This window comes from Leucopleurus acutus (genome assembly GCF_964270905.1).
Source record: "Leucopleurus acutus genome assembly, chromosome: 12".
In the NCBI taxonomy this organism is placed as follows: domain Eukaryota; kingdom Metazoa; phylum Chordata; class Mammalia; order Artiodactyla; family Delphinidae; genus Leucopleurus; species Leucopleurus acutus.
The window spans coordinates 58,800,028-58,813,568 of record NC_139154.1 but is presented as its reverse complement, the minus strand read 5'-3'; positions in this window follow the sequence as shown (position 1 = coordinate 58,813,568).

The following is a 13,541-nucleotide window of genomic DNA, read 5'->3' as shown; positions in this document are numbered from 1 at the left end:
GTAAAATCAAATACTACAACATACAGAAATCAACTGATTTCTGAATCAAAATGTTTCTAGCTCCAACTGAAGATTATTACCTGTCCCAAGAATATTATTTAGACAATGAAAGTTGAGCCCAAAGATATAACTTACATTATTGGTAGGGGTTTGTGAAGTGGCTTACAGAAATAAAATTAAACAAATATTCTACCTATAGCGAGAGTAAGTTACACATACTGGATTCTGTTTACCAGGCAATTGTTATTGTCCTAATTTACTGCTTGATTCTTAACTCTTCATTTCAAAAACAATAGCGGCTTATCTAACAAAATTCTATTCATTCCCTCATGCTATAATTGTAGAAATTTTTTACTCTTAAATTCCACTAAATTCCATTAATTATCATTAAATTAGTAGATTAAACTTTGTTGAGACCTTCTTTATTGAAATGTTTTTTCATCCAGTTCTGCCACTTGTTAACTCAAAATTCCATTATCCTTATCTCCACCTCCCCTAATTCTAGTAGTATCTATAGACCCCTAACACTAGGCAAGTGCTACCTCAAGCTAACACATCCCGTATAAAATTCATATAAAGGAAGGGACCTCCCGACCCTCTCTCCCTGTCTTACATTATTTCAAAAATACCACTCAAGCCTCAATGGTACACATTTATTAAGGCCACTAGCAATTTTTTTTATTATTTTTAAAGAGATCATCGAACATTCGAGTTGATTATACCTGAACTGCAGAATCATGGAGTTATAGGCAACAGCTCTCTCCTTTTACCTCAGAGGTTAAACGACTTGCATCACACAGGTCAGTAAATACAAGGCTTGCACCAGAACTCAGGTCTTGCTCCCAGGTGAGTAATCCTGAGTGTGTGTACTATAAGATAAACACAAGTAACAGCGTCGGGTTCTTTACTGAAGGGAAAATGAGAGTCAGCACTCTAAAATACCATTCAGCTCCATAGGTTTCCAGGCTATTCCAGTTCTGTTCTAAATGAGTAGGAATTTGTAGAGTTTATAAAGAGAGCCAAATTTTCAAATAAGGGAATAAGACAACTGCAGCCACATAGGAGGTATGTGTGCTAAAAAAAGAATATGCCTCTCCTTATCTCAGAAACACTTCATATACATTTTCTTAACTTGAGCAAGTCAAGCTAAATTTGATTAAGCACATTTCTGCATATCACACGAGCCTACCACTAGTACAGAAGACAGTGCAAACCAAAAGAAATGCCACATATTTCATGGTGTGATTCAGCTTCTTTCCAAATGACATGTCCTTTGAAAAGGCATAGATTTGAAATCTGCCTTTTGGAAAATGCTTCTTTTCAATTTTCAAATATAATTGTGATGTAATTGACCTAATCTGCATTTCCAAGCGTCTAGAGTGGAGCTTACCACCAAAACTAAGCATGAGTTCTCCTTTTATGGACCAAAATAAAGAACAGTGTACTGAATTATTAGATAAGCTTTTGTTCTTTTCTTCAAATATTTGCATTAATTATTCAGGCCTTGTATGGATGGAGCTTTGAAATATTCAAATTCCTTGAAATATTTCATTATTTAAGGTTCATACTTATTAAATCCTGTAGGATGTACTTTTCCTGTGAAAGTGCACATTCAGTTCAGTTATTATTTCTTCAGTAGAGAGTGTATACGGAGCAGAATCTCAGGTGATAGAGGAGATACAAAGATAAGCAAGACAATCTTTGGAGATTTTACCCACAGGGGGAATACAAAGCTATAAAATACTTGTAAACCACAAGTTATAGAGTTTATAAAGAGAAAGAGATACCCTCCAGCCAGGGGCTAAAGGACAAACTTCAGAGAGCATCTGGCATGTCAAATGGGCCCTGAAAGACCGATAGGAATTTCACAAGTAGGAGAGCCATTAAATGACGGGGCTGAGATCTCCATTTGACTCATGCCCTCAGTTTCATCTATGAAACCCCTTTTAGATATGATAACCCATGCAGTCATCTTCCCAGCCATGATGCTAGCTCCTCTGGTCTAAACCTTGATTTGGTCCCCCACCAGGCAAACACATTCTGACGAGCCCAGGAGCCCCTTTTTTCTGAGGGCTGCTCCTGCATTCCTTCTCCACAGATACTCCCCCATTCAGCAATTCTGGTCACAAGCAGCCCTAAAGAAGCAGTGCAGAGCAGCAATCACAATCTCATCAGAACCCTTAATACATACCCATTCCTTCTGTCCCTTAAATCCTGCTTAGCGAAAGATGCAATCCAAATAGCTACAAATGCGGCCATGTTACCCCACGCCCACTTCCAATGCATCCATGATACCCCAAACAGTAGTCCTTAACTTGGCGTGGAAAGCTTTTCTGTCCAGCTTCATTTATCTCCATTCCCCCTGGCTCACAGTGACTCTTTGTAGACCCCAACACACACACACACACACACACACACACACACACACACTCACTAACTCACTCACAGGCACCATGTTATATTTTGGTTTGCTTATGCTTCCTGTTCTATCCGGAATACAAGCCTCTCTTCCCCCGGTTGTCAAAATGGGTTGTCCTACTCATCCTTTAAGTCTCAGCTCAAATGAATTTTTTTCTGTTGATAGTGTCTTGCTCTTTCTAATAGAAAAATTTAGCCTTTCTGGACTGAACCCACAGTGTGTGTGATCAATACAATACAACAGTCTCGATGTTTTGTCCATACAATAAAGGATTCTTCCTCCTCATTAGGGGTAAGGTGGCAGGGAAGAAAGGTATGAATATTTATAAGTTAATTCTTTTCTGGAAGGGAGTTTCCAGAATCATAAACTTTGACACAAACTCATCAAAATTCTGCCACTTTCAACTACCCTGCTTTGTTAGGAAAACATTGAAATGGTCTAAAAGAGGAATGATAGGGGATCACAGCACATGTGTGAACAGTGCAATGGCAAGAAAGAGGAAATTTAAGGCAAGAGGATCAATGGAATGTGTAATTAACTGGCTCTAGAGAAAATAGGAGGAATCAAGGATGGGTATGACTTTGACCCTTAGAAACTAGGAGAAAGATAGTATCTGTGATGGAATTGGGAAGATTCAGAAAGGGAGGAAATGTGATGGAACAGCAAGACATCAAGTGGAACTACAACAGGCAGATGGATAGCTATAGAACTCAGGCAGAAAAAGTCCTGGGGTAAAGATAGGGACTCCATTTTAGAGATTACTGAAGACGTGAGAATGTGTAAGGGTGAAAGAGAGAGTGAAACAAGAGGTCAAAGGCCTTGGGGACATCTACAGTTACAAAATATGGGGAGGAAGTGAAAGCAGTTTAAAAAAAGGAAGAGTCAGGGCTTCCCTGGTGGCGCAGTGGTTAAGAATCCGCCTGCCAATGCAGGGGACATGTGTTCCAGCCCTGGTCCAGGAAGATCCCACATGCTGCGGAGCAACTAAGCCCGTGCGCCACAACTACTGAGCCTGCGTGCCGCAACTACTGAAGCCTGTGCACCTAGAGCCCGAGCTCTGCAACAAGAGAAGCCACTGCAATGAGAGGCCCACGCACCACAACGAGGAGTGGCCCCCACTCGCCGCAACTAGAGAAAGCCCGTGTGCAAGGAAGACCCAACAACGAAGACCCAATGCAGCCAAAAATAAAATAAACAAATAAACTTAAAAAAAAAAAAAAAGGAAGAGTCAGAAGAGGTAGTGAACCAGGACAGTGGAGCACTGTATCAGCCAAAGACAGAGAGGGGTAAAAGGAAGAGCGATTAACATTGTTGGATGCTGCAGAGGAGTGAAGAAAAATGAGGACTGAAGGAAAAAGCCATTTAATTTGGTGACTGAGTAATCACAGTAGTGACCTCAGAGAGAGCAGTTTCTCAGAGAAAGGTGGGATGGGAGGAAGCTAGATCCCGAACAGTAGAGAGAGCAAATGGGAGCGGACTTACAGTGCTCTGAGGACCACTCTAATACAAAATGATAGTGATAACAGATGAACTATAAAATGGGAGAGATGTCAGACATGTTTACACTCAAAAACACCTCTGCTGCCCAGAAATGGAATGGAAATAATACAGTAAGTGGCCTAGAGCTGTAGACCTGCAGGATTCGGCCAAAAGCCAACAGAGGCATTCAGGAACTGGACTCATGCAGGGTATTAAGGGCTAAACATCTCCCATGTGAGGCACCTGAAATCAAGGGCCGGACAGGGCTGCCCCCTTGAAAGCAGCTGCGTAGGACTACGGGCTTGAACAAACTGACATAACTAGGGAGGGTGGAAGTGTAAGGCACAGTGTCACAGCCAGAAGTTGCCTCTGGAGAAGGGATTGGATCTACAATGCTATAGGATAAGATCAAGGTCTGGCCTGGGAGTCCCAGGAACTAGATGGAGGAACCACAAAACTACTAAACAGGGAAGGTTGAGTTTGGAGGGACATAGGAAAGAAAGGAGGCAGGAAGGAAGGGAGGGAGGGAGGAAACTAATGCTAAGAAAGCAAGCCAAAAGTAGAAGCAACAACATGGAGAAGAATTCACACCAGACAAAAAAATGGAGGGGAAGGTTATAAGACCAAAGAAAAGAAATCAGAGATTTAAATATTGAAAATATTGAAAGAGGTTTAAATACGGTAGTGGACAGCTTCTGTTTTCTCTCTACCCAGCATCTATTTCCCCTTCTTTTGATAATGGCATTCCAATTTTCCTTAGAGAACCAGTCTTACTTTCTGTCTATACGTAGATTCTAACACACTGACTGAAATGATTGGTTCAGAGATGAGCATGTGACCAAATCAAAGAATCAAAACCATCCTAGAATTTCGGCAGGTAGCAACAGGTAAACACTAAAAAGGAAGTTCTGGCTTTTGCTGAGAGAATATACGATGTAAGCCATCTTGGCACTACAGGGATATACTGACTAGAAAATGGAGACAAGACAGAGGGAAGTACACTAGAGGGACAGAGAAAGCAAGACCAAGATCTAATGATATTATCTGATAACCTGGATCCAGACACATTGGCTTCTTATTAGTTAAGTGAGCCCATAGTTTCCCTTTTTTGGTTAAGTTAATTTGAATTAGGTTTCTGTTATTCTAACTAAAAGAATCCTGACAAAACACATGAAGAGATGTAGTGGTTTCTATTTCCAGATAACATGATCAGTTACCTAGAAACCCAAGAAAATTAGCTGAAAACCTATTAGAACCAATGATGCAACATCAATAAGCAAAAAAAAAAAAGTCAGTATAGGGCTTCCCTGGTGGCGCAGTGGTTGAGAGTACGCCTGCCGATGCAGGGGACACGGGTTCGTGCCCCGGTCCGGGAGGATCGCACATGCCGCGGAGCGGCTGGGCCCGTGAACCATGGCCGCTGAGCCTGCACGTCCGGAGCCTGTGCTCCGCAACGGGAGAGGCCACAACAGTGAGAGGCCCGCGTACTGCAAAAAAAAAAAAAAGTCTGTAGACCAATTATTTTAAAAATAGAAAGTGTGATAAGGAGAAAAAAATAGGTTCCATTCACAACAGCGACAAAAACTAGAAAACAGCCGCCAAAGCAACTAATAAGATACGTGCCAGAACTACAGGAAAAAGCTATGAAACCTAGATAAAGACCTGAATAGGAGGACTTAATGTTGTCAAGATAGCAGCTGTCCCCAAATTATCCATAAATTCAATAGATTTCCAACAGAACAAAAATTGATCAATAGCTCAATGGAAAAAAAGAGAAAGCCCAGAAATGGGCCCATGTTTATAGGAATTTAGTATGTTATAAAGGTAGTATTTCAAAACAATAAAGGAAGGAATGGACTCTTCAATAAGTGCTGTTAAAACAATTGGCTATTATTAGGAAAAAAATTAAGTGACTTTTTTTTTTAACCTCACATTATTAAAATAAACTCTAGATAGATTTGGGTGAAAAAACAAAGATATTATCAAACTATTAAAAGAAAATGTATAGAAGACCATGTTTCTGATCTTGGGGGTAGGAAAGATCTCCTGAAACAATATACAAAATGCAAAAGCCATAAAGAAAAGTATTGAAAAGGTTAAGAAGCTTCACTTTACCAAAACTTTAAATCTGTTCAACAAAAGAAACCATAAATGAGATTAACATTCTAGTGATAGACTGGGTGAGATCATGGTAACATATATAGCAAAGGACTTACTCTTACAGATCCTTAAAAAAAAGACCAACAAAATAGAAAATGGATAAAAAACATGAACAGGCAATTCACAAAAGAGGAAACGTGAATGACAAACATTTGAAAAGATGCTCAGTCTCACCGTTTTAGGGGGAAATGCAAATGAAAGCATGGGGATACCATTTTCCACATTTAACTGGCAATAAGTAAGAAGATTGATATCAAGCACTGACAAGCATATTGGAATTGAGGTACTCTCTTAAACCACTGCTGGGAATATAAACTGGGCAAGCCTATTTGGAGAACAAATTGGGCAGTAGCCCTTCCAACTGTAGATGTATCAATCCTTTCACTCTGCAGTCTCACAACCTTGGTATCTACTCTACAGAAATACTTGCATGGGTGCAAGAAGGAAAGTGGTAAGAGGTTGTTCACTGAAGTACTATCCGTAGTAGTGAAAACCTAGAGCAACCTAAATAATCATCAAAAGAGGATCAGTTAGATAAATAGCGATGCATCTGGCTTATGTAAGAGTATGCAGCAGTCAAAAAGAATTAAAACACACTGACACAGAAAAATCTCCAAGAGGCGTGGTTAAAGCATGGCTAAATCAAAAAAAAAAAAAGAAAAAAAAAGCAAGCTGGGGAACAATCCACACTGTATGATACCATTCAGGTCAAAGCAAAATTCTCTCTCTTTCTAATTCTCTGTGTGTGTGTGTGTGTGTGTGTGTGTGTGTGTGTGTGTGTGTGTGTGTGTGTGTGTATACACACATATGTATATAAATATATAATATACAGATAAATAATACATATATTTAAATATCTGAAAAGATGAAACGATACAGTCCAAAGTGAAATCTGTGTTGGCAGAAAGTAGAAACCTGAAATGGAGGTGAGAGGAGGGGTAGAAAGAAAAATTCTTTATTTACCTGTAGTGTGTGATTTTTTTTTTTTTTCCAAGATCCCTTGTAGCTCTGTGAATGTAGGCATTCACTCTGTTTAGGAAAAGACCCTCCCCTTTCTAAAGGCCTGCTCCAGATCAGGCATCTGCGCCTCTGCGCTGCATTCCTGGTGAAGCTGTGACTCAGCCCAGTGTGCCGCAAGCCAGGCCGGGGTGCAGAGATTCTGTGCTTCAGTCCTGGGTCAACATTCACTCAGACCGACCATGGGCAAATCAGTTTCAGTTCCTTTCTCACCACTAGCTCAAGTTGGAAGCAGGTACCTCACAATGTGGTGAGAACAAGGGTGCAAGCAAATCGCCACTCTACAAGCTTCCTCTCCCCGTTCTCTCAGTGCCTCTGGCCTTGCCAGTGGGGAGGTGGAGATTTCAGGGAAAATGTCTGGGGACTTTGTGCACTGCTCACAGCAAAAGGGCAAGCTGAGAATACCATGGCTGGAAATTCTTTAGTGCAGCCAAGTGTTCCTCGCCCATTTGGTTGACTACATGCAATTTTTCTTGCACTTCTTTGGTAGTTGTAGGGCAGACAAAATAGCCCTTCACCACGAATGAAGCCCTTGGAGAGATGATTTACAGACCACAAAGACAGACTGAACTGGGAAGGGGTACCCAAATGCTGTGAACAATCTCCTTAGGAGAATGCCATAAATAAAAACCCTACTTAACGGTCGGGGGTGTCCTAAAAGGAGAGGAAGTCAGCATGTATGATAAAACAGCTGTGTAAATTACACAGCTTCCAGGGTACTACCAACCACATCATGCTACTTCCTAAACACTGGATTCCTTTCTCCCTCTCCTCCTCTACCCCAAAATAATCTAAAGCCATCTTACAACAATTACTAAACTAGGGGAAAGGCAAACCACTCTGGGAAGGAAAAAATAGCAGCTGCTCTACATATCTTTTTCAGAGTTTGGCTACGATCGCTGAAGTTATCTGTCATTTTCCTTTCTTCGTGGCTGCCTTGACAGCCCTTCAGGATTTCAGCTGGTTCCAAGCACCTCTCAATAAAGATCATTCCAGAGAAGTTTCATATTCCTAAGATTCCTTACATCTCTCTTTCTTTAATTTAGGAAATGAGGCTGAAAAAGATGAAAAACAGCCCAGATTTCACCACTTTCTATGCAAGGTTCTTGCAAAGCAAGCTGTGCCTCCCTTTCCAACAGGGACGGAGAGAGGCAGTTCTGATTGGGAAGTAGGCGGCAAGGCCTTTGGAGCAGCAGTCGGATTAGGTGTCTTTGGAAAAGGCCCCAGCAGGCCCAAAGGCTGTTTGAAAACTTTTTGTGAAGGAGGGGAAGAAAAAACAAAACAGCAGACTTTGGTGCACTCAGCCATTCAAAAAGCCTGTGTCTGCACCATGGACTTCATTCATTCACCAGATGTTTATCTTGCACCTATGCGGTGCCAGGCTCTGTTCTAGATGCTGAGAGTAGAGCAGTGAAGACAGCCAAGCGTCTGATCGCTGTAGGGAGTTTCTGTGTGAGTGGGGATGGGGCTGATCTATGAAGAGAGCTTCAGGAAGCCCTCTCCCCTGTTTCCTCCCAGCTGGGTGCATGCTGGCCCCTCCCTTCTTTGGGTTCCGTAGCGGCTTCCTTCTGCTGCGTCCTTGGTTTATTATTCCCTTCACCTTTCCCCTTGATAATCACTTGTCCCTTTGTAAACATCAAAGCAGGACCAAGGAGCTGCTGAAAGTGAGGCCTGTGACTCATAGGAGGATGTTTTTCTCTTTCTCATTTATGCGACTCTCTTCTCAGGAGAACCTTTTTGTTATGAAACTAGCTTGCCTCCTCTTTTTGAGAGGTTCCTCATTTCAGCTGATTGTCAAAATCTACTCTCAACTTTCCACTGGTGTTACAACTCACCTACCACTCACCGGGGCCCTCGGAGTACCCTGGCAATCATTCCTTATTTCCCTATGCAGCTTTTTTGGTTGTTGTTGTTTTCATCCTTCATTTAGACTATTTCCCCCAAATCTCCATACTTCTCAGAGCTCCCTACACATAGCCCACCCCAACCTCCCTGCTCACCCAGTAAGCTTCAACAGATGACAGTGCCCATACTTCACAGAGAACATAGAAACCAACAGAAAAGAACTCCCTCCATTTCCAGTCACCTGCTATAGACTGAATGTTTGTGTTCCCCCAAAACTCATATGCTGAAATCTAATCACCAGTGTGATGGTATCTGGAGGTGGAATCTTCGGGAGGTGATTAGGTCATGAGGATGGAGCTGTCATAACTGGGATTAGTCTCCTAAAAGAGGTCCCAGAGAGCTCTCCTGCCCTTTTCCCCATGTAAGGACACAGTGAGGACCAAGAAGGGGGCTTTCACCAGTCACTGAACGTGCTGGCACCTTGATCTTGGACTTTCCAACCTCTAGAACGGTAAGAAATAAAATTCTGTTGTTTGTAACCCACCCAGTCCGTGGTATTCTGTTACAGCAGCCTGAAAGGACTAAGACACTGACTATGAAGTCATCTGCACCTGCACACACTTTTTCCACCCCTGCACAAAGCAACGGTGTCCTGCCATGTAAGGTGAGCCCCTGCACCAGAGCTTAGGACCACCCCATTTAACTTTCTCAGGGAGAGCACCCCATGAGTTATCCCTTCTTCACCTCGCCCTCCATTCCTTCCCCTCTGCCAGATCCTTTCCTCCAGCCTAACACAAAGCCCCTAGCCTTTGCTTCTATGAACTAAAAGCAGATCCAGAAACCAAGGATGAATATAAATAATAAAAAGAACCAGGACAGGGACTTCCCTGGTGGCGCAGTGGTTAAGAATCCATCTGCCAATGCAGGGGACACGGGTTCGATCCCTGGTCCGGGAAGATCCCACATGCTGCAGAGCAACTAAGCCCGTGCACCACAACTACTGAGCCTGTGCTCTAGAGCCCGCGAGCCACAACTACTGAGCCTACATGCCACAGTTACTGGAGCCCGCTCCGCAACAACAGAAGTCACCGAAATGACAAGTCCGCGCACCGTAGTGAAGAGTAGCCCCTGCTCACCGCAACTAGAGAAAGCCACACACAGCAATGAAGACCCAACGCAGCCAAAAATTAATTAATTAATTAAAAAAAAAGAACCAGGACAGGATCTACATAAAGATACTGTTAACTGACTGTTGGATCTTTTGAAATCATCCTTTACTTCTCTCATCTTTTCTCTCATATTCTACTTTTTGGGATATTTATGAGATCTGCCTTCTAACCCTTCCAGTGAAACTTTTATTTTGCCAATCATATTTTCATTCCCAAGACTTCCTCATATTTCTGATCATTCTTTTTATCACATCCTTGCTCTTGTTTTAGGTAGGTAATATCTTCTCAAGTTTCTGAAAGCACTAGAGATTGTTGGGTTTTTGGGGTTTTTTTTTCGGTACGTGGGCCTCTCACTGCTGCGGTCTCTCCCGTTGCGGAGCACAGGCTCCGGACGCGCAGGCTCACTGGCCCTGGCTCACGGGCCCAGCCGCCCCGCGCCATGTGGGATCTTCCCGGACCGCGGCCCGAACCCGTGTCCCCTGCATCGGCAGGCGGACTCTCAACCACTGCGCCACCAGGGAAGCCCTGTTGGGTTTTTAAAAAATAAATTGACTTCTGTTCCCTAAATTATTTCTCTGTCGGCCTTGTGGGATCCTCATCGTTACTAGGCATATACTGATGAGCATACACATTATATTGCTACTCCAGGTCACGCTCCTGAACTCCAGATATTCATCTTTAATTGCCTAATGAAAAACTCTACCTTGACATCCTAAAGGCACCTCAGATTGAACTCATATTTTCCTCCAAATAAATGCTTTTTCTTTCATCTCCCTACATGGCACTACCATCCACCGTTACCTGAATGAGAAACCTAGGAGTAAGTCTTGACTGGCCCTATTTTTCCTCACCTATATCCAATACGTTAATTCCTGGTGATTCTATCTCTTTAATATCACTCAATGGTATCCTAATGTTTCCTGCTTTGTTGAGCACACATAGGTGGTGTTAACTCCCGGCATCTCTCCATGCCATTTAAGCACTCTGTCTCAGGGAAGGTGGACTGACCCCGGATTTATCTGGGTGCGTTAGGCCCGAGCCACTCTTCATCCTCTTGGCCGCTAGTTACAGGGGACAGACATTCTAATCTTCCAGGTATAGCATTCTCCAGAGGTGTCACGGGTTGGGTTCACTGGGAAGCAGGTTCTCAGATAGATATTAGTGTGCAGGAGGTAGTGCTTCTGGAATCAATACTTGGGGAAGGGAAGGGAAGGGAAGAAAAAAACAGGAAGGTGAAAAACAGGATAGGATGGGAAGAACAGGAACAGGAAGGGAAGAGAAAGGAGCAAGACTGGGCAAAGGGAGAAGTTTAGCTGAGATTCAGTCTCAATAGAGGCCTCAGCTGACCTTGGGGGAGCTCCAAAGCCCGGATGACCTTCCAAAGTTGTCTCAAATTGGGGGTGGGGCCAAAGCTTTGTATTGCTCCCTGATCAGTCATTGGATGCCGGCCACCCCAACGAGACGTAACTGGGCTAGTGGGTTTTTTTAGCCAAGGCCCTCCCTAAAAACAGCTGCTAGCTGAGGGCAGAAGCAGCCCTCCAGGCAGCCAGAGGAATAAGTCCTTTATTTCTGAAGAGGGATCCCGGTGGCACACCTCAACATTCACCTCAGAGAAGCCTGCCCTCATCTGGGGGTTTACTTAGCATCTCATCTGGCTCTCACACTAAGCTAAGACCTCTATGGTAGTTTTTTTCAGCAATAAATGGCAGGTTTTGGAGTCCATCTGCCTATATATATATTTTTTCAATAAATTTATTTATTTATTTTTGGCTGCGTGGGGTCTTCGTTGCTGCACGTGGGCTTTCTCTAGTTGCGGCGAGCGGGGGCTACGCTTCGTGGCGGTGCACGGGCTTCTCATTACAGTGGCTTCTCTTGTTGCGGAGCACGGGCTCTAGGTGCACGGGCTTCAGCAGTTGTGGAGCGCAGGCTCAGTAGTTGTGGCTCACAGGCTCTAGAGCACAGGCTCAGTAGCTGTGGTGCACGGGCTTAGTTACTCCGCGGTATGTGGGATCTTCCTGGACCAGGGTTCAAACCCGTGTCGCCTGCATTGGCAGGTAGATTCTTAACCACTGAGCCACCAGGGGAGTCTCTATTTGCCTATCTTTTGTTTTACTGCTTCATTTTCTCAGAGACCTAGGCTGAAACAAGGGATGCTACTTAAACCTCAGTATTCTTCCTGCTACTCGCTGGGATAAGGCCAGTCTCAATGCCTTCCTAGACTACAGCTGTTTGCCATCTGGCCATCCTACCTCGATTGTTACCCCTCTCCAATTCTTTCTCCACACTTTAGCCAAAGGGAAATTCCAAAAGCACAAATCTGATCAGCTCACCCCTGCTTTCCCTTTGCCTTCAGAGATAAAGTCTAACCTTTTTAATGAGGCTGAGAAGGCCAACAAGATTTAATTTGAGCTCCCTTGTCTGGTTTGATTCTCTTAACACTCCCTTATCCCTCAGCTCTGTATTTGATGCACCAGCAAGAGAAAAGTACTTGCAGTCTCCACCAGTAACCCAATGGTTTCTTGACTCTGTGCTTTTTAAATATTTCCTCAGATTAAAATGTATTGAACTGCTTCCTTGTCCATCTCTCTCATTTGAATATGAGCATCTTAGGAACAGAGACATTTCCTTGTTCTTACACTAGGCACTCAATAAATATTAAATGAAAGCGTGAATATATCTGGAAAGGATTTATGGCCTGTTACATGTTTATTTATTAGCAAGGGCCACTGCACATGGAAAAATGTTCAACCTCACTATTAAAAAGGTGCTTTGAAACAAGGAGATACAATTTTTCACTTAGAAATTGGCAGAGCTACTAACAATAATATTTGAGGTTAGCAAGGGGATGGTGAAATGAGCACCCTGATACACTGCGAATATCCGAAAAGCATTCTGGCAATATATGACAAGTCTTAAGATGCTTAAGCCATGTACCCTAATAATTGCACATCTAGAAATCTATGCTGCATAACCAGAGAGAGAAGTAAAATTTATGTGCAAAGGTATTCATCACTGTATGTTTTTCTATTATACTTGCACTCTTAAATTGTCCATCTATTCTAAATTGGGTCTATTACAATTTAAAGATCAGCAAAACGTTAGTAAAATGCTGACAAGGTTAGAGTTGGGAGCCAGCCTACAGGACAGCCTAATGATTCTTGCCTCCTGGTATTCACACGCTGTGTGGTTCCCTCTCACATTGTTCCAGAAGTAGTGTCATCACTTCTGCCGTGCAACTTTCATGATAAGGTTATAAAAGACTCTACAGCATCCAAGTTAGCCTTTCTCTCAGACCACATGCTCTTGGGGAAGGCCAGCTGCCATGTCTCTCTCCATGGGGAGACACATGTGGCAAGACGTTGAGGCCTCTTTTTTTTTTTTTTGGCTGCACTGTGTAGTTTGTGGGATCTTAGTTCCCTGACAAGGGATTGAACCCGGGCCCCCTGCAGTGG